Consider the following 20,987-nt stretch of genomic DNA (forward strand, 5'->3'; position numbering starts at 1 on the left):
CTCCTACTATACATAATATGTGGGGTTTACCCTCTTCACAGCCTCCATTAGTTAGTTCTGTTGGAAGGTCATTCAGGAATTGAAGAGAAGTAACTGAGCTGAAGTCTGATTCAAAGAAGCATACTTTCACTTGAGGGTGTGTGTGGGTGGGTACAGGGGGTAGTAAGGCAGGAGATTGGGTCATTTTTGATGTTGCTAAAATTAGTTTGCAGTCATTGATGAAGGTAGAGTAGCATGTTTACTCAGAATAAAAATAGAAGTATATTGCTATGTGACTTTTAAACTCTTAGAATATCTGTCTGGTCTTATGTCTACCTTCCTAGCTGTAATGGGAACCATCCTACCTGGACTTAGAATATTTTAAAAATAAATTTCTAACACCTACATAGCCTTCAGGCTTCAAACCTTGTTTCTTTCTTTCCTTGTGAGTACACTTGTGAGTACACACACGACACTTAATTTTACGCCCCAGATGCTGCCTTATCTTGGGTCTAGCTCTCTTTCCAAGCTTGATTATCCAAGATTCATTATGGCAGTCCAAGAAACACATGGTGCCGGTGGTGGTTGTGCCCCTGCTCTCTTCTGTTCAGATTAGGCCCTGGGTCCAACGCAGACAAATAAACAGCTCTGCCAACACGTGCGAGCTGGTGAGTTGCCTCGACCTCAGTTCAGAAGACTGCAGCGCCAAGGAAACTGATCCAAACCATACCCCGAGGTTTTGATTTCAGTCCAGAAAATATTTTCAGATAAGTTCTGCCGTTTAGCAACCCTGAAATTCTTAGATTTACCTTCAGCAGCTCAATGTATAATTCAGTGAAATTGACTGCCTTTGCATATTTCCTCATGTACTTTTAAAGGCTAGCTTAGGAATTAATAGGATTAAGAGTAAGACTTCCAAAAGCATTAATATCTTATGAAAGACAAAATTAGGTTATTGAGAAAATATGAGCCTAATGAATAGGGATGATGTCTTAGTTCTAGCCAATATTCTGAATGTAGATATTTCTCAAATGTTTATTAAAGATGTTAATGTCAAAGAGATTAGTTCTAGGCTCAGATAACAATTCATAAAATAACTTGAGTCCAATTTTTCATGGGCTATTTAATAAATACCTACCCTCAGACTTTCTATAATTCTATAGATGGTGCATATTTGAAAGTATGAAAAAAATTATTTTCCATTATGATCCTCTGTGTAAACTAAAATATTCTAGTCATTGTTGTGACTGACAACTCATTGAGAAATGTTATACCCTGAAATAAAATGTACTGTTAAATGTGTGTGTGTGTGTATGTATGTGTGTGTGTGTGTGTGTGTGTGTGTGTGTGTATATATATATATCTTAAGGTTTTTGCCATAGGGCATGTGTACTCACTGCAGAGAGACAGAGAGACAATGAGAGGGAAAGTGAGAAATCACCCCGGGGAAAGTGGTCAAACTGCAGTTTCTTCTCTTCTAATCACTTCTTAAGATTTTGGGCATGCACACACATGAGCCTGGCGTGATTTTTCAAGCCTCCAGGTCCAGAACTTCACCCACAGTTGGCCATGTGAAAGTTCAGCACCTTAACTACTACGCTGCCTGTTGGCCCCGAATTAATTATATTTTAATAAACTTTTTTCCCATTCTAGCTATGAAATGATTACAGAGAATTGTAAAAAGAAAAATACTTTAAATGCCAAAGCCACTATTAGGGATTTTGTTTTTGTTTGCTTGTTTAAATGAAAGAAGAGGGGAAAGGAATAGATGAAAAAGAGCATATACTAGAACCAGAGCCAGGTAGTGGCACGTAGTAAGGCACAGTAGTAATGCGACTGGATCCATGTGGGAAAGGTCCTAGGTTCGTGTCCCTGGATATCCCTGAATGCTCAGGATGAGTACATCCACACCTATGATCTGGGCCAGCTGAGACTGTGGGGCAGTGGGAGGGGAGGTATTGACAATGTGAAGACTATGTTGGAGATGCTGTCTCTCTCTCTCTCTCTCTCTCTCTCTCTCTCTCAGAAGAAATAAATAAATTTACTTAAAATATAACATATTTTAGAAAAGAAAGCAGGAAAAAAACAGAAGCAATTATTAGGAGGAATATGAAATGGAAAATTCTATTAGTAATCATCCTATACACCCCCACCTCCACACTCCACTCATAGGATGATGCCACTGATATTGGGGATGGGACAGAGGGAGTAGGACATGAGGAGCCATGATGATGGGTAAACCCACGAGATACCTGCAAGCAGAAGGAGATACCTCCTCAGAAGCATGTGCCATTTCATTCATTACGTGCTCAATATTTATGGAGACACAACCAAATTTCTGAGAATTACAGTCCCAGGCTGCTAATCCTCATGCTTTACTTTCTCTAACTTCAGGAAGCTTTTATTCTCTAACCCTAGGAAGCTTCTTTGGTCCATTCTATTGCTAATAACAGAATTGCCTGAATCTGGGTAACTTTTATTAAAGATTTTTTTTTCCAGCTCATAATTTGGAGGTCTAAGGTACAGGGGCAATATCTGGTGAGAGTCCTTTTGCCAGAGGATGACACAATTGAGAGTAAGAGCTTGAGCAGTGTTAGCTATCAGAAGGAAAGATACCAATTTACAGTGAGACTGAAGAAAGCAAGTTCACACCATGTTCTTTGAAGGGAAACTATGTGACATTGAGCTTTCAGGACATCTCTGTCATTTCTTGTGTGAAGCATCTGAAGCTAAATTAAGCCACTCATTATGGAAAGGGGTTGGTACTTTTAGCTTTATCTATCAGGCTAAATGTTTTCTTTACCATGTATTATATATCACAAAAAATTCCTATTAAAATAAAAATAGATAGGTTTCATTCTGTGGATCAAGAGCTTAAAAACTGAGAAAAATGCATGCTGACACCCATTATTGCTGAAACAGTATTTTTATGTCTAAGTTAGGAAAGTTTCATTTTGTTTGTTTCATTATTTTTAGTTTTTTTTTCCAGAGTGTGTGCACTCACCAGAGAGAAACAGAGGGAGGGACAGTGAGAAATCACCCCCCAGGAAGATGACTACACCACAGTCTCTTCTCCTCCATTCTCTTCTCGAGAGCTTGGGCACACACATATATATGCTCCCAGCTTGATTTCAAGCCTCCAGGTCTAGGATTCAAACCATGGTCCATCATGCTAGAGTCCAGCACTTTAACTATCACAGCACATGCTACTCCCTAAGTTAGGAAAGTTTTAAAGAGTAATATGAAGAGGCCTCAAAACAGTTGTGGAGAATAGACCAAGATATAAGTTTGGTTTTTTGTTGTTATTTTTTTTTAGAGGTTTTCGCTATAGGGCGCATGTACTCTCCAGAAGGACAGAGACAGAGAGACAAAAAGCGAGAAATCACCCCCCAGGGTGCAATCCCTTCTCCTCCATTTTCCTCTCAGGATCTTGGGCATGCACGCACATGTGCCTGGCGTGAGTTTAAGCCACCGGGTCCAGGACTCAAACCACGGTCGACTACATAGGAGTCCAGCGACATAGCCATTACACTAACTGCTGGTCCCCAAGATATGAGTTTTTAATGCAAATATTTGAAACTCATGTGTAGTTTTTATACAACATGCATTTTCCATTAACTTTTTGACGATCTCGTGTATAACTATAGACCACAGAATTGTCTTTTTAAAAAAGAACTGGTTGTATTGGTGTCTTTAACAAAATAGAATTTGGAGGAGAATTTAATTTAACAAACATTATCCTGTGCTCTGTGCTTGGGCATACAGAGAAGCACATCTCCCTGCCCTCAAGAGCTTCATGCAGGAGGAAGCAGCAAAGTTAGCACCTGCAGAACATCTGGTCAAATCCCACAAGTCCCTAGAGCAACATACAGGGCTACTTTGAAGGCCAGTGGAAGGCAGTGAGCTGGCCTGGGCAGGAATAAGTTTTCCTCCACAGATGAATACGTATTGGCCAAAGAATGTGAAAGAGAGAGGTGTTCCAGATAGACACAAGAGTGAGAGAATGGGAAGTACTGGGCAATAACAAGGAGTCTGTGCTGAGTCACGGGAGCAGCCAGGGCACAAGGCAGTCAAGGCGCCAATCACAAAGAGCCGTGGAAGTCACTCTTAGAAGTTCAGATGTCATTCTGGAAGCAGTGAGAAGACAAGAAAGACTCAGATGGCAGGAGGCCTATGCCCATGCTTAGATGTGATTTGTTTAATGTGAATAGCTCCAGTTTTAAAAATCATTTGTGTGAGAAACATAGTAATTGCTTGAGAGGTAATAATCAATACATTTAAAAGGGTAGGGGAGAGATATAATGTCATTACTGAAGAATTATCTTAGGAGTTATATTGCTCTAGTGTGCTTTAAAATGTTATGGAAGGGCCAGGTGGTGGTACAGAGTGATGCTGGCCTACATGGGAAGGTTTGGGGTTCTCCCCCAGAGACCTCTTGAGTGGCCAGGCAAATGCATGCCCATGATCCAGGGTTAGCTGAAGATGGATGTGATGGTAGAGTTGAGACCCTGTAGGGGATGCTATTTCTCCATCTCTCTCTCTCTCTCTCTCTCTCTCTCTCTCTCTGTCTCTGTCTCTGTCTCCCTTGCTCATGGAAGAAAAAACCTTTAAAAAATGCTGTGGAACTTTTGGCTTCAAGATTTGTTAGAGCAATGAGTGACTTTAGTATTCAAGCATTTCTGGGGTAAAACATAAAGACTGGCTCTAGTTGTCGCTGTGATTCAGCATAATCATCCATTTGGTTTTTCTGGTTTTCTTCAATCCTTGTAACCAGTCATCCAGGTAGTAAAATATTTTTGAAATAGTGTCTTTCTCTCTGTTGACCTCATTTCAACCGGTTCTTCTTTATATTTTCCAAGACAACAATGTCTGAGTATTGGCCCAAACATTGGTAGGATTCATTACCGATCAAGTAGCCGACAGAAGTGTGGCCAAACAAGAGGGGAACATGCGGTGGGGATGAGACCAAACAGCACTCGGTGCAAATGTGTTATTTGATTTTGTTCTAACGAGATAGTCATATGGCACATTTCATCAGGGAGATGCAATAATTTGATTCAAAAGAAACTCAAACATGAATCACAATAAAGAAGCAAACATGCTGAATTGAACAGAAAATGGCATGTTGTCAGCAGAGAGTGGTTCAGGGATCTCAGGAGAAAGACCAAACGGAAAGGGCAAGTTTGTTTATGTTGCTGTGAGAGACAAGCAAAGGCCAGGCTGTGCTAACCCCTGGGGAAAATGATGTAGTTTCCCCATAAATGGAAAAAAGAGATCATTGCACTCAAGAGGGACAATGCAGGCCTCGGCTACCAGGTCCTGCAGACTTCTGGGCCTTTGTCACCTGGAGCAGAAAAGGGAGATTTACTTTGACTGTGCAGCTGTGCGCTGAACCAGGAGACCCTTTCCTAGCCGCGAGAGTGTTGTGCCCCTTGCTGTGTCTCTTGCCCCAGTACTGTGAAGACTGTGAGTGGTAGAATACTGGTCATGTATGAGACATTAGCCACCCTGCATAGCTGGACATGAGTTTTCCCCCCTCACTGATCTCCAAGGGGCCTTGTTTACTCCTGGATTTTTGAGCTGATCCCAAGTTCCTTGGGGGATCTAAGCAGAAAGATATTAACATTAAATGAAAAAACAGCTATATTATTCCAAAAGAATATGTGCTACTAGAACTGTAAAGAAAAGATAAAGGAAAGAGAGTCCTTGAAAACTACTTCCTAATAGGATGGACTGAAAAGCACGCATGGTAGTTTTTCTCTTTTTTCTTCTTTAAGTTTATTCACTTATTTCTTCCATGAGAAAGAGTAATAGAGAGACATGGGGGAGCACCCCAATGAGGTCTCCACACCACGATCTGCCCCCAGCCTTAACCAGCCCAGATCAGGGGGTATGTGAGCACCTCCAGGTAGAGAGAGGCCCAGGGATGTAAATGTGGACCTTCCCCTGTGGTCCAGTACTGCAGACCACTACACCTCTGCTGTGCCACCAGCTGTCCCACAGGTGGTACTATTCTATTTGTTCAAGATAGCACACTGAAGTACGAAAGTTTATTTTCCAATTACTTGAGCTAAAATGCATCAGAAACTTAAGTTATGCTTTACATCCTGCTCTTTAAAAAAATGTGAAAGTGTGTGTGTGTGTATGTGTGTGTATCTAAATGTATTTAGAAAAGCACTATCCTTACCCTAATTTTCCCATGTCCATCTCTTCAGAGCATGAATAATGGTGATTAATTTTATAATTGAACATGGAGATTATCTTTTAGCTCAATTTAAGCTGGGGAATTGGAGACATTATACCACAACGTTTAGGCTTAACCAGAGGCTATGAAGTTTCTAGGTAACTTGGATTTCCTTTAAACAAGTCTAGCTCCACGTACCTCCTCATACAAGTCTTTTTTTAAATCTGTAGGTTGTATACTTTTCCCCTTTTATTGTTCTGCTTCTTTCTAGGTAAAGCAGCAGACTTTGTTAAATGCAAGAGCAATGTTGTATTTGTTGTCTTGGACCATATTTTACAAAATTATGGCAAATTAAGAAAGAATTGTCATTGAGTGTCTCACCTGAGGCAGACGGTGGCATCGCCGTTCACAGTGCTCTGTGAGGCTGACCCATATGGGAAGGTCCTTGGTTTGTATCCAGAGACCTCCCTGGACATACTTAATGTATGTGTTCCTGTATGTAGGGCTGGTGAAAGCTGAGTGTGGATCGTGGCTTAAGGACCCTACTAGGGGTGTCCCCTATCTATCTCTTACGGGAGAATGAAAGAAAGAAACTTTATTTTTAAAAATAAATAAATAAAAGTCTCATTGCCATCTGAAATCTCAGTTTCCTATTTTATTTGCCTTCCATTTCAAAGAAACCAATATTTAAAAAAAAAATTTTAAAAAGCCCTTCCTGACAACTAGCTGCTTCCTGCAGAGGTCAGGTCACAGTTCTAGTCTCCATCTTCAGATGCGCCTAGCCGGGAAAGGCTCTTTGCTGGGGAAGACGGGCCCCAATCCAGGGTGCGAGAGGAGAACCTTGGGTACGTGGTCTCTGTCCTTCCCTAGTTGGGGTAAGTGAACAGATGGAAAATTGCCCAAATATCTAGAATAGTTTTAAGAATAGTACACAGAAACGCCTTTGCTGCGTTTTGCAAACAGAGACAGCGCAGGTGGAATGAAAGGCATGATGTGTTGCTCAGAGGATAGAACCAGTGCCTGAGCACAGCTGGTTCAGGGATTCTGTGTGCAACCCAGCGCGGGAGGCCCCTTCCCCTCACCTCCAGCCCACACGCTTTTCAGATGTGCTTTTCAGTTCCCATTGCATATTCCCTGGCACCAGCTGAGTCAATCAATCGCCACAATCAGTGCAGGTTATTTTCTATCCCACAGGATACAACACAAACAAAATGAAACCATTCAAAACGAAAGATGGCAGTTGAGGTGGGGGAGAGGCATTGGCAAGCCCTGTAAATACATTAAAAAATCACAACAGCTGCGCCTCTGATGGCAGTGGCAGACAAGTGATTTTTGACATTTTTTTTTCCTTTTAATTATTATGGTGATGTTGAGCCAGGTCCACAATAAGATGATAAAAAAATAAACTTGTCTCTGGAATTTTGAGATTCCTTTAAGCTATTTGGTCAAGCCAGGTGTATGTGTTTATGGATACTTTCTTAGTGGATAAAATTCTGTGCCTTTTTTATATAAAGCAATGGAGAGAGTTGGTTTTTCCGTGAATACTTATGCTTGTTTGAAGGACCGGCGTAATAGTGACCGTTTTATTTGTTGCCTGCTCCGCTTTGTCTGCTTGCTTTCAGGGCCTCACATTCGCTGATTTTCTTATTCTTTTGCCCTTGCCCCTGACGGCATCACATCCAAGCCCAAACCTCAGAACATTAGATTAAAAATTGTTGTTTTCTCTAGCTCTCTGTCCTTCCTCAGACTGGCGATAGTTCATGGCACTCTACATTTTCCAGTTCGCTTGAAGCACTTGGAGGCAACCGTCTGGTTTCCATTTTGAAAGTGGTTATTAGCATTTTCTTTATCTAACCTGAGAGATGTTGAGCAATTTTCCCACTTGTTAACACGCTTTTAGTGTCAGAAGCCATTAGCCACAAAGTGCATTTGCAGAAGACCCGGCCCAGAAAGAACTGTGAATGAGCCTACATCCCCGCATTTGGGGCCCTTACACGTATCTGATATCAACTATGCTTTATTTTCATTTCTTTATTTTTTTTATGTTCAATTACTGTACCTCTTCATAGCATAGAAAATGGACTTCCTGGGCACAAATATGGAAGATATTACCATACATAGTATCATTAACAGATAATTTTCCATTTTTGTGTCTGTTAAATGTTTTGCTATTTTTCCCCTTGATTCCCTCCCTCTCGCCCCCCATAGACCATCCTTCCACACTGTAGTAGCCACAGTTTGATGGTGTCACCAGCCACCAACATGGTCAAACTAGGGTTTACATGGTTGGAATGCCCCTCCTTCTTCTTTCCCTCCACAATAGGTCACAAGTCCTACTTTCCCTTCCCACCATTTTTCATCCTGTCCTTCCCCTTCCTGCCTCAGTTCCCAGTCCTCAACATGTGACTGCATCCTAGGAAGAGCCCCTAAATTCTATGCATGTCAAGTTCCTTCCCTTCAAATCCATGCTCTAGTCTGCAGCCAGTTTTCTTTGAAAGACATAAAGTACATTTGATGTTCAAAAATCTATAATTTTTAAGTTTATTTTTCATTCATTTTTTTCCATGAGAGGGAAATTAAAAGAGGGAGAGAAACAGGCACCCTCAACAGGGTCCTTATGCTGTGAACCATCCCAGCCTCATCTGGCCAGCAGCACAGTTACACACACGTGTGCCCAGCGCACACAGGGAGATCTTAGCGCATGAACCCAGCGCCTTCCCATGTGTTCTCAGCATTGTGGAGCGTTGAGTTACCGCTGCACCACCATGGACGGCCCTGAATTCTTTCCGAAACTAAGAAACTTGGCTTATCCTGTTCAGCCCTTCACGTTGTCACCTCAGCCTGTATTTCAGGCTTACTCCTTAACTGCAGTACTTTTTCAGCATGGCTCTGTGCTCTAGTTCTACAGAATTGCTCTTACACATTCCTGGCTTCTCCATGGTTCTGACACACAGTCATGTTAAAGGTCTGCCTAGAGTGGCTTCTAACTCCTTCCTCACTTCCCAGATGCCGGCAGACTTGATGGCAGTGTGACCTCCCCCATAGCTTTTCCTGGCCTCCCAGTCCGAAACAACCATTCCCTTCACAGTCTCATAGCCTGTGTTTCAGTTATAGACAATGTATTAATTGATTTATTCAGTAGATATTTGACAGGCACTACTAAAAATCGTGCTGAATTGCTTTCTATATACTTAAATATCTAAGAGAGAACTTCAAAAAGTTTGTGGAAGAAATGAGATTAAAATACAGGTTTATTTTGGTTCAAAAAACGAATGCACAGTTTTTTCATAATACAATTTTCCATGAATTTTTGGAAGGCTCTTTATATACCCCCTGGGGGAAATGATAAAGATAGACAGAATGATTAAAAAATATATGCTTAGCATGGCACAAATTGTCATATAGGATCAAGTGGGCAAGCACATGCCATCAGGAAAACTGTGTTGACTGCCTTGAACCTAACTAATACTGATTGTTTAAAAATGGTAAGCAAAGGCATGGTTCAGTCTGATTATTTTACTTATTGAATGCCAACCATTTGTCTGAAAAAATTGGAATAAATATTTTTAATCCATGTTCACTTTAAATTTCTTATTTAATCCTCTGGTATAATTCGAAATACATTTGGACCTGTCATGCACAGCTTTCAAAGCTCATGAAATTTCCTGAGTGATAGGAGTATCTTTAGTCAGTCGTCATGAACTTCTTTTTATAATATCTAGATTTATGCTGACACGGTGATTTGGGGTGGAGGCCTTTACATAGCCTCAGGATAGGGCAAGTCTTCAGAAGGAGCAAGCGATTTGAGGATTAGACAGTTGGAATTCTCAGTCGTACCCATAAGCCTTCAGGAAAGGAAGGTGACTGGGCATCTGGACACAAACTCTATAGGCCCTCCCGATCAAAATTTGTTAAGCTTCTGGGTTGGTAAACACATGATCCACCAGAGAGGACATGGAAGCTCCCAACCCCACCCAACATACCAGCTTTATATGTACCTCTTTACGTGAGGTACATTATACCCTTTAAAATAAACCAGTAAGCCTAAGTGATTCTCTTGAGTTCTATGGGTCTTCATAGCACATTAGTCAAATATTAGGAGAGGGTCATGTGAAGCCTGCTTTATAGCAGTTTGTCAGAAGTACAGGTGACAACCTATTTATTGTCATCTGAAATGGTGGGCAGACTGGTGGGCTTGAGCCCTCAACCTGAAGGATCTAACCTGCCGCCTTCAGGAAAGAAAGGTGGCTCTGGTGCATTTCAGCATCCCAGGTAGATAGTGTCAGAACTTAATCAAATTGAATTATAGGACACCCAGTTGGTGTCCCCCAGAAAACTGCTTGGTATGGAAAAAAAAGTCCCACACATCTGATCACAGACATATTCTACAATGTTGAACATGTGACAATCTTTTACAAACCCCTAATAAAAACAATGTAAAATTACTTTGGTAGTATTTCCGTGCACTACATAACATAACTATTCCAAGAAAGAAACTCTATATTTATCATACACAGTTTCATAGTTCATAAAGGTAATTTGTACTATCATGGAAGTAAGTAAAGATCTCTGGGAAGAGTTAGGGGTGGACTTTTCACAAGTCTTGCTTGGCTCCTGGAATTTAGATGATGCTAATGGTACCTTCTTTTGTCTAATACCTTCTGTGTCAGCACTATACAATAACACACATGCACACACGCACACATACACACACACACACACACACACACACACACACACACACACACACACACACACACACACACACACACACACACACACACACACACACACACACACATGCACAGGTATATTTCCACCCGCAATGCTATTACATTATTTTCATATGCACGTTCCAGGTGAGAAAGTGACAGAATTAGTAACTTGCCCCAGGCCATCCTGCTTTGGAGTTGTAGGAGTTGTTTCATCATTTGTGGACTCTAAAGCCCAGGCTCTTTCCACTTAACCACCTAACTTCCATATGCAACGCCATGGAGATGCAGACCTATGGAAACTGACCTTGTGTTTTATTGATTTGACTTGTGATTTTGTGGCAGGAGTGTTATTTTTTTTTCCTCTCTGCTGTTTTGTTTGCTTTGAACAGCGTTTTGTCCTTTGGCAGAGGACCCATCCAGCCCTGGGGCCCCGTTGACAGCGCCAGCTCTGGTGCATTTCCACATCCCAGCAGCAGCAGAGGCTGCCATTAATCTCGTTCAGTGTTTCAACTCCATGACGTGAGGTCACACCAACATTGCTCCTCCCCTGCTCAAGTTTTTCATTGTGCAAGTAACACAGAAAACTCACTCTGAAGATATCATCCAGGCTGGCTCATCTGAAATGAACAATTATAAGCTAAAATCAAGCTTCATCTCTGGAGAGTCATAGATTCTGTATGCCAGCTCCCTGGAATATTGCATTATCACCAACCTACTCTGTAGAGGGAAGAAGGGGGAAAAAGAGAGAAGATGAATTTGCAAACTTGAGTTGTGTTGAAAGACCAGAGTTTTCTAAAAGACCCTCTCTGGAAGTTGTTTAATGTGGGAATGATACAACATTGTAATGACAGCCATGTTAACTGAATCTCTGACAAGGCAAAGTCAAGATAATGCCTTAAGCTTTGATTAAGTGGTACAAGAAAATAACCACTGGAAAAGCCAACTATTTCCTTTCAAAGAGCAGTACTGTGTAACAGGAAGAACAATGGAATAAGAATCAGAGGACAAGGATTCCAGCTCCTCTGCTAACATTCTAACTCTAGAACATTAAGCAAATCGATCAACTTCCATGAAGCAATTTCAATCAGTTGTGAAAACCAAGTGTTCACTGCACATCCGTTATATTACTAGTAGTAGCGCAGTCACTGAGACTAGTCACATGAGTGATGCTATTTTCATGAATGCTCACACTAACTGACCATCAGAGACCTGTGTAGGGATGTGGCCTGTCATTACCACGTAGACTGCCAACACTAGTAGCCATGGGCCCTTCTCTGGTTCTCTGTGACTTAGCTTTGATTTCATCCAGAATTTCTTAATGAGGTGATTTCTATCATGTTGTCCCCTTCCTATTTTTCCTCCTCTCTCTTCCCTCCATTTCAGCCTCTCCTCACTCTCACTTCTAACCCCCGCCCTATCTTTAAAGCACTAGCAACTCTGAGCTGAGATGATATGGTAACGGTATTAGCAAGTTTTTATATAAAGCCCTCTTGATGTCTGAAATGTGGTTATGATTACAGTTTCATTATGTCTCTAATCCCCAGTGTCCCATTTGTAAGGATCACAAATAATCAGAAAATGTATGGATTTATAGTTTGAATTTCTTAATTTGTTTCACATTTTTATTGTGTAAGTTCATATTATTGCTGCATGTATTATTCAAACCAAAATAATATTGGATTACAGCCCCAAATATTTTTTAACCTGTCATACCACTGAGAAGAAAGGGTGCATGCTGACTTTCTGAATTTCTTCTACTTCATCTTCTGAAATAAAGTCTATGACTGAGATACAATCAAGCTTAAAATTTACCCATATTATTCATTGTCCTGTAGAGACAAAAATCTTCTTCACTCCCTTTTTCTTCTATTGTTGCCCTTTAGGGAGACAGGGAAAACCTCTTATCTCTTTACTTCAGGGAAATTGTACAAGAGATACTGAATAATTATAATATATTCAGTGTTAATTATAAATACACAGCATATGTTTTATATGTATTGTCTTTATGTGCTTTAGGTAATTATGCATTTGCATTCCTTGCCAATTTTATGGCCAAAATATTTTACTTGGCTGATTGCTAAGTGTATTTTAAGCTTATTTCTTGAAACATAGAGAGAATATACTATAAATCCAATTAACATAACATAGCCCCCTAAAGAGAATGCTTGCTTTTTTTTTGGTCTACTTTATTGATGAAAAATAGTTGTAACAATATAGAGCAACTTAATTTCTCTTAAAATCTTTACAAGTCAGATTTTTTTTTAAAGCAAAGCATAGGTTTGAATGACATTTGAAATGTTAGGAGAGTTATGAAGAAAAAAGACAACAAAAATCATCCATAAACTTGCTATCAATTTTCTGTAAATTTCAATTTGATATTTTAATGCATTCAAATATTATATAAATACTTTTATAACTTATTTCCCCACCAAGTATTATATCCCAAATGTTTTCTATTTCTTTGCCATAATCACTACTGTAAGTAATTATTTGGGTGTACCACCATTATTTTATACAGATATATTTCAAAAGGTGGAATTACTGGTTCAAAGTGTATAAAATGCTTAAGGCTATTTATACATGTATATTGACAACATGCTTTTACAAAGACTGTAATAATTCATATTCTTATTTGCACTCAAGAATGCTTACCTCAACTTACCATTACTAAAATGAGCATTACTTTTTTTAGCCTTTGCCAGTTGGATGGGTAAAAAAACGAGCATCTCATTTTTTTTATTTGAAACTATATTTGTCCTCACATGTTTACCGGCCATGTGAAATTCTTGTGTGTGTACTGTTCATATCCTTTACCTGTCTTTCTTCTAGAGTGTCAGCTGTCCCTTACTGATTTGTATGAGCTTCTTTGTGGTCTGCCTTCCTCTTTTTAGAAACATGTTGGTAATCCTTAGTCTTTGTGTTTTCATATTTCTGGAATAATCTAGTCTATGGAAAATATGAACATCTTAGAGAGCCCGTTTCATGAACAGGCCTCTGTAATTTTGCTTGAGATTGCATGAGATCCACTTATAAAGCTTGGGAGAATTGACTTTGTGTTAATATTGGACCTTTCTATCCATTAATATGGTTTATGCCTCTATTTACTTGGATCTTTAATATATTCAATAAAGTTTCAAAATCTTCATAAAATCCTATACACCTTTTAGTTATGTGTACTTTTCTTGCAATGCCAATGGTATGTTTTTAAGTTACAAAGTTTCTATTACAGATTTATACAATAGGTAGATAGATGTGACTGTACACATATGAGTGTGTATTTATATGTGTGCATACATGTGGGTGTGTATGTTTTGTCTTTGGTATATTGCTCTTAGGTCAAAACTTTGTTCAGCAATCTTTATTGTGATCATTTGTCTGTAGGTTATTTTGAGATTTTCTGTAGAGAAATCATGTCGATTCTCATTATTAACAGTTTTGCTTTTTAAAAAATCTTTATACATTTTATCTAGCTTTTCTTTATTACTAGAACCTCTAGTACAATGTTGAATAGAACTTAGGCTGATGCAGAGCATAGGCATTGATTCCACCCAGTCACAGAGCCCAACCAGCAGCCCTGCCAACCTTCAAGGCCTTGCCTAGAGCTCCACCTGACCAGGAAGTCCAGTAGAACCCCACTGACATTAGAGCAAATCCAGGAACTTCTTCTCAGAGAGAATAGCCAGGGACCCAACCTAACCACTGGGTACAACTTGCAGCTCTTCCTGATTGCAGAGCCCATCTTATAGCCCCATCCAATTACAAAGCACAGCTTGAGGCCCCGTCCAGTGATAGTCTGTAGCCCTGCCCAATGTAGAGACCAGCCAGTGACCCATTTGACTTTAGAGTCAAGCCAGCAGCCCAACCTGAACACAAAGTTCAACCAGCAGATCTATCCGACCTTAGCAGATGGACAGTGGCTCCACTGAACTAGAGAACCCAACAGCAAGCTCCATTTGTCCATGCCTGCTGACAGACATGCTACCAGCTCCATTGTCCATGTCTGCTGACAGACATGCAACCAGCTCCGTTGTCCATGTCTGCTGACAGACATGCAACCAGCTCCGTTGTCCATGTCTGCTGACAGACATGCAACCAGCTCCATTTGTCCATGCCTGCTGACAGACATGCTACCAGCTCCGTTGTCCATGTCTGCTGACAGACATGCTACCAGCCTGTCTGTCAGCAGTACCAGGCTAACTGAAAAAGCTCTATCCCTGTGAAAGTAAGCCTGTAAAGATTGAAAAGGTTGACTGACCCCTCCAATGTGCAAACAGGGATTACAAATAATCAAGGAAACATGACTTCAAAAGAAATTAATGAGTCTAATAACTGACCTTAAATAAATGGAGATCTGTGAACTGACAAAGAATTTAGAATAATCCTCCTAAAGAAGTTTAGTGAACTACAAGAAAACCCAGATTACTGAACAAAATTAGAAAAATAATTTATGAATAAAATGAGAAGTTGAACAAAGGAATAGAAACCATAAAAGATTAAAAATTTTAAAAATCTAGAAGATTACAGTGAGTAACCATAAAATTCAATAGCTAGCTTCAACAGCAGACTCAGAGAAGCAGAAGAAAGTCAGTAAGCTCAAAGGCAAGTCATTTGAAATTATCCAGTAAGAGAGCAAAAAAAAAAAAGAATAAAGAGTAAACAAATTTATTGAGTATATTAGACACCATAACATGAAATAATATATTCATTATTGGGATCCTAGAAAGGGAAGATAGAGAAAAAGGGAGAGAAAACTTATTTTAGAAAATAATGGCCATAACCTTTCAAACATGGGGGACTGGGAAGAAGGGATTAGACATCCAGATTGATGAGGACAACAATTTCCAAATAGATTGAACCCAAAAGGTCTATACCAAGACACATTATGATTAAATTATCAAAAGTCAGAGAAAGTTGAAAACAACAGGAAACAGTCATTCATTACATGCAAAGGAGTGAATATAATACCATCAGCATATTTTTCTGCAGAAATTTGCAGCCAGAGAGAATGACATGATATATTCAAAATACTGGAAGAAAAACTGATATACAAGAATATTGTACCAGACAAAGCTGCCCTTTAAAAATGGAATAGAGATACAGACTTTCTCAAACAAAAACTGACAGAGTTCATCAGCAGTAGATCTGCTTCTTCAAAAAAATGCTAAAGGGATTTTTTTTTCTTTTTTTCTTTTTTTTTTTTGACAGAGGCTATGTGTAGCAGCCAGAGAGATACAGAGAGGGAAAGCAAGGAGGCGCCCCCAGTGGGGGATTGTCACTTCACAATCATTAAAGGGAATTCTTCAAACTAAAATGAAAGTAACAGATATTGATAAGCAACATGAAAATATGACTGTGTCGGGACCAGCAGTTGGCATAATGGCTATGTCGCTGGACTCCCATGTAGTCGACTGCTGTTTGAGTCCTGCACCCGGTGGCTTAAACTCACGCCAGGCACGTGTGCATGCGAGCCAAAGATCCCGAGAGGAGAATGAAGGAGAAGGGATTGTAGCGTGGTCATCCTCCATGGGGGGGTGATTTCTTGTTTTCTGTCTCTCTGCCTCTCTCTGTCTTTCGAGCAAACGCATGCATCCTATAGCAAAAAACTCTAAAAGAAAGAAAGAGAGAAAGAGAGGGAGAGAGAGAGAGAGAGAGAGAAAGAAAGAAAGAAAGAAAGAAAGAAAGAAAGAAAGAAAGAAAGAAAGAAAAGATATGACTGTAAAACTCACCAGTGAAATAAATATATAGTCAAAATCAGAATTATCTATTATAATAGTGTGCACAAATGACTTTCAACTTCAAAGTAATTGTTTAAAAACAAATGCACTAAATCAACTATAATGATAATTTGTTATGGATCCACAATATAAAGTCTACAAATTATGACATAGATAACCTGAAAGTTGCAGGAAGAGAGAAGTCAAAGTATACAGCTTTTATAAGTGCTGGAAGTTACTACAAGCTTGGTAATAAGATATTATAAATTTATTTTATGTAAGCTTTATGGTAACCACAGAGGTAAAAAATGTAGTAAATGCACAAAAAAATAGGAAGGAGTCAGAACATAGCACCATAAAAAAAGGTCATCAAAATAGCAAGAGGAAGAAAGGAACTATAAAACAGACAGAAAACAAAGAACCAAATTCCAGTACAAAGTTCTTACCCATCAACTCTTACTTTGAAGATAAATAGCTTCAATTCTTCGATCAAAATGGATTTTAAAATTTTTTTAAAAAATTCAACACATTGCTACCTATAAGGACACACAGGCTGGAAATGAAAAGATGCAAAATGATATTCAATATGAATGAGAGCCAGAAGACAGTAACATTAGCTATACTTATATTAAACAAAATAGACTGTAAGTCTAAGATGGAAACAAGAGGCAAGGTCATTATTTAATGATACAAGGAGTCAATCTATCAAAAAGATATAAAAGTTGTACATTTTTATGCATCAAACCTCAGAGCACTTAAATATATAAAGAAAATACTAACAGACCTGGAAGGAGAAACAAAGAGCATGTAATAATAGTAGGGGACTTTAATGCCCTCAACAATGAATAGATCAGCCAGAGACAAAATCAATAATAAAAAAGAAAGGAAAAAAAAATTTAACTATAGACCAAATGAACCTAACAGATATTTACAGAACATTTTACCTAAGAGCAACAGAAAACTCATTCTTCTCAAGTTCACACAGAACATACTCCAGGAGAGATTGTTAGTCCACAAAGCAAGTCTTAAACAAGTTATTATATGGGACCAGCAGTTAGCATAATGGCTATGTCGCTGGACTCCCACGTAGTCGACCGCGGTTCAAGTCCTGGACCTGGCGGCTTAAACTCACACCAGGTGCATGTGCGTGCATGCCTAAGATCCCAAGAGGAGAATGGAGAAGGGATTGCAGCATGGCCATCCCCCCGGCGGGTGCTTTCTCGCTTTCTATCTCTCTGTCTCTCTCTGTCTTTCTGGCGAGTGCACATTCCCTATAATGAAAACCTCTCCAAAAAAAAAAAAGTTATTATATGACCACAGTATTATGAAATTAGGAATCAATTATAAAAGGAAAATTAGAAATTTACAAATACTTGGAAATTAAACAACAAACTCGTGAATAATCAATAAACAAATTAATAATCAACAATTAATCAATAATCAAAAAATCAAAAGGGAGATCAAGAAATATCTTGAAATAAGCTGAAATGGAAACAACATCTCGAAACTTAGGGGATACAGCAAAAGCAGTTTTAAGAGAAAGTTTTATAGCTATAAATACTTATATTCAGAAAGAATAAAAATCTCCATTAAACAACCAAAGACTACACCTCTAGGAATGAAAAAAAAAAGTAGTCCAAATTTAGCAGAGGAACAAAATATTAAAGACTAGAACAAAAACAAATAAAGAATGGAAAAGCTGAGTCTCACCCTATAGCCTAGTGGTTAGGGGAACAACACTAATGCTGCTTGAAAGTAGAAAAGTTCAACAAAACAAAGAGTTGATTGACAGGATAAAATGAAAGGCCTTTATCAGCTAGAGTAACCAGGAAAAAAAGAGAAGATTTTAAAAATATTATAAATAAAAGTCATATTATAGTTGATTCCACAGAAATATGAAAGATCAGAAAAGACTACTATAAACTATTATATGCCAACAAATTGGACAGCCTAGAAAGAAGAGATAAACTTTTAGGGACATCCAACCTACCTATATACTGTATTATGAGGAAATAGGAAATCTGAACTGACCAGTAACAAATACAGATATTGAATCAGTAATCAAAAACCTCCCAACAAAGTAAACTCTAGGACCAGACAGCTTCACTGTTGAATTCTACCAAACATGTAAAGAAGAATTAATGCCATTCTTTCTCAAACTCAGCCAGGAAATTGAATAGAAGGGAACACTTCCAAAATAATTTTACAAGGCCAGCATTAACTCTGATCCATAGCCAGATAAGAGCAGAACAAGATAAGAAAGTCACAGGCCAATATCTCTTATGAACATAAATGCAAAATTCCTAGCAGAGCATTAGCAAATCAAATTCAGCAGCACATCAAAGGGATAATACATGACCAAGTTGGATTTAATCCCTGAGTTGCAAGGATGGTATAATATATGCAAGTCAAGAAATGTGATTCACCACATTTACTTAAAGTAGGATAGAAACAATACAATTATCTTATTGGATGTAGGAAAAGCATTTGACACCATCCAACATCCTTTCATGATAAAAACTCTCAACAAATTGGATATATAAGGAAAGGAATGTACCTCAACATAATAGGCCCATATATGCAAAACGCACAACTCATATCATACTCAACAGTCAAAACCTGGAAGTTTTTCCTTTTAGATCGGTAATGAGACAAAGGTGCCCACACTCGCCACTTCTATTTGACATAGCACTAAAAATTCTAGCCAGAGAAATTAGGCAATAATAAATAAAAGACATGCAAATTGGAGGAAAAAAGTAAAATTGTCTCTGCAGATGACATGATCATAAATATAGAAAACTGTAGAGACCACAGTACAGAAACTGAGAACTAATAAATGATTTTATACAGTTACAGAATACAAAAATCAGTTCCATTTCTATACACTAACAGGGAACTGTCTGAAAGAGAAATGAAATATCCCATTAAAATAATAAGGAATAAATTTAACCAAAAAGGAGAAAAATCTGTACACTGAAAACTGAAAATCATTAAAGAAATTAAAGAAGACAAACAGATGCCCCATGTTCATGGAGTGGAAGACTTAAAGGTATTAAAATGTTCATACTACCTAAAGTGATCTATAAATTTAATGTAATCCCTGTCCAAATTCCAATGGCATTTTTCATAAAAATATTTTTAAAAATTCTAAAATTCTGTGAAACCACAAAGGACCCCAAATAGCCAAAGGAATCTTGAGAAAGAAAAACAAAACTGGATGCATTATACTACCTGATTTCTGACTATATTATAAAGTAACAGTACTAAAAACGTTATGGTACTGGGTCAGGCTTAGTGGTGTGCAGCTATAATTCCAGCTACTCAGAGACTGAGGGAAGAGATTTGCAGGTCTTTAATGTTTGTTAGCCTAGGTAACATAGACCTTTCTCTAAAAAATAGACACAGAGAGGAAAAAAATGGTACCAACATGAGAATAAACACAAAGACCAATAGATCCAAAAGACAGAAGTAAATTCATGCATATATGATCATACAATAACAAAAACAACAAAAAAGTTAATAATTCAATTAAGAGTGAGCAACATGCCAGAATAGACAGTTTTCCAAAGAAAACATAGAAATGGCCAAAGGTAAATGAAAAAGTGCTCAACATCATTAATCATTAAACATCAAACATCATTAACCATCAATTAAATGCACATTAAAACACAATGAAATATTATCTCACATCAGTTAAGATGAATGTTATCAAAATAACAGAAGATAAGTGTTGGCAAGGATAAGAAAAAAGAGAACATTTACATATTGGTGTGAGTGTAAATAGAGTAGCTCTATAGAAAACAATATGGAGGGTCTCAAAAAAATTAAAAATATAACCACTATATGATTTCACCATCCCACTACTGGATATATAGTCAAAGAAAATAAAATCAGTAGTGAGAAAAGATCTACATTGTCTTGTTCATCACAGCATTATTCACAACAGTCAATGCACAGCAACAACCTAAATGTCTATCAACAGGTAAATGGATAAGAAAAAGTGGGATTAGCTGATAGAGTAATGGTTATATCACTGGACTCCCATGTAGTAGACCACAGTTCAAGTCCTGGACCTCGCAGCTTAAAACTCACACCAGGCACATGTGCATGCATACCCAGACCCCAAGAGGAGAATGGAGGAGAAGGGATTGTGGCGTGGACATCCACCTTGTGGGGTGATTTCTCGCTTTCTGTCTCTCTGTTTCTCTCTGTCACTCCAGCAAGTTGCACACACCCTATAGCAAAAACTCTCAAAGACAAACAAATGAAACAAAAAGAAATTGTGAGAGAGAGAGAGAGACATGCGTACATGCTTACATATATACCCACAAACACATGTACATCGAATATTTTTCAGCCATAAAAAAGGAGTCTGTTCTGCCATTTGTAATAATA

General features: G+C 38.6%; 1 protein-coding gene across 7 annotated transcripts in view; it reads left to right on the forward strand.

Annotated features, from left to right (window-relative positions):
* The window catches only part of PTPRM (protein tyrosine phosphatase receptor type M), a 732,676-nt gene that overhangs the window by 545,536 nt on the left and 166,153 nt on the right, over nucleotides 1–20,987 (forward strand). The gene's annotated exons all lie outside the window — the stretch shown is intronic.

This window comes from Tupaia chinensis, unplaced genomic scaffold (assembly GCF_000334495.1).
Source record: "Tupaia chinensis unplaced genomic scaffold, TupChi_1.0 Scaffold143584_1, whole genome shotgun sequence".
Taxonomy (NCBI): domain Eukaryota; kingdom Metazoa; phylum Chordata; class Mammalia; order Scandentia; family Tupaiidae; genus Tupaia; species Tupaia belangeri.